Source organism: Benincasa hispida, chromosome 9, assembly GCF_009727055.1.
Source record: "Benincasa hispida cultivar B227 chromosome 9, ASM972705v1, whole genome shotgun sequence".
NCBI lineage: Eukaryota > Viridiplantae > Streptophyta > Magnoliopsida > Cucurbitales > Cucurbitaceae > Benincasa > Benincasa hispida.
The window spans coordinates 92,296,653-92,298,523 of record NC_052357.1 but is presented as its reverse complement, the minus strand read 5'-3'; positions in this window follow the sequence as shown (position 1 = coordinate 92,298,523).

Genomic DNA, 1,871 nt, shown 5'->3' with positions numbered 1-1,871 from the left:
TCTTTACTGAAAAGTAAGGAGAGGTAGAAGGGTGAGGCAAATGTTGCTTCATCCTCCAGGACGTTCCATAGAGGTTCGACCTCAGGAACGAAGTTTGCACCTTCTACTTCTAACTCTGCAAAGGGGAAGAAGAAGAAGGGTGGTAAGGGAAAAGGGAAGGCACCTGCTAACTCATCGCCTATCGCCCGAAGGAGGCATCCACAAGTTGCTAAGGAAAATATTTCCATTACAACCAAAATAGATACTGGAAGAGGAACTGTCCTTGGTATTTAAAAGAGAAGAAAGCAACCAAGGCTAAGGCTAAGGCCGATAAAGGTAAATGTGATTTGCTTGTGCTTGAAACTTATTTAGTGGAAACTGATGATTCTGCCTGGATAATTGATTCAGGTGTCACTAATCATGTTCGTTCTTCTTTTCAGGGGATTAGATCTTGGCGACAGCTGGAGGCTAGTGAGATGATAATGCAAGTAGGCACCGGGCACGTCGTCTCAGTTGTGGCAGTGGGAGGACTACAGTTAGCTTTACAAAATAGGTTTCTTATTTTAAATGATGTATATATTGTTCCTGAACTAAAAAGGAACTTTATTTCTGTAAAGTGTTTATTGCATTGTAAATATACTGCCTCTTTTGATGTGAATAAAGTATTTATTCATAAAGATGGTGTTTTTATTTGCATAGCAAATATGGAATCGGATTTATATGTGCTAAGGTCGTTTGCTAGTAATTCCTTCCATAATACTGAAATATTCAGAACTACCATAATTCAATCAAAACGTCGACAAACTTCTCCAAAAGAAAATGCCCAACTTTGGCATCTATGTTTAGGGCACATCAATCTCAATAGGATTGAGAGATTGGTGAAGAATGGACTTCTAAGTGAGTTAAAAAAAAAATCTTTACCTGTGTGTGAATCTTGCCTTGAATGTAAAATGACTAAACGACCTTTTACACGAAAAGGTTATAGAGCCAAGAAGCCTCTTGAGTTAGTACATTCTGACTTTTTTGGTCTTATGAATGTGCGAGCCCGAGGTGGCTATGAGTATTTTATCAGTTTTACTGATGATTACTTTAGGTACGAGTATGTTTATCTTATGCAACGGAAGTTTGAATCCTTTGAAAAGTTCAAAGAGTTCAAGGCTGAAGTTGAAAACGCATTAGATAGACGGATTAAAACACTTCGATCGGATCGAGGTGGAGAGTTGTTGGACTCGACATTCCAGGACTATTGGATAGAACATGGAATCATTTCCTAACTCTCAGCGTCGAGTACACCTCAGCAGAATGGTATAGCGGAGAGGAGAAATAGGACCTTGTTAGACATGGTTCGCTCGGTGATGAGTTACGCTTTCTTACCGGACTCGTTTTGGGGTTTCACAGTGGAGACTGTAGTATACATACTCAACTGTGTTCCCTCCAAGAATGTTGCCAGAACACCTCTGGAGTTGTGGAAGGGGCATAAAGCTAGTTTATGTCACTTCTGCATTTGGGGTTGCCCTGCACATGTGCTTGAGGCTAATCCCAAGAAGTTGGAACCATGGTCGAGGTTATGCCTCTTTGTAGGCTATCCCAAAGGTACATGAGGGGGTTATTTTTATGATCTGATGGAAAATAGGGTGTTTATTTCAACAAACGCTATTTTCTTGAAGAAGGATCATATAAGGGAGCACAGTCCACGAAGCAAAGTAGTGTTACGTGAACTTTTGAATGAAACTACTGAAACTTCAATAAGAGTTATTGAAGAGCCTGCTACATCAACAAGAGTTACTGATGGGAGTTCATCCAGTAGGTCGGTTCCACCTCAAGAGTTGAGGGAACCTCGACGTAGTGGGAGGATTGCGAAACCACCCGTTCGCTATCTAGGTTTCACGAAA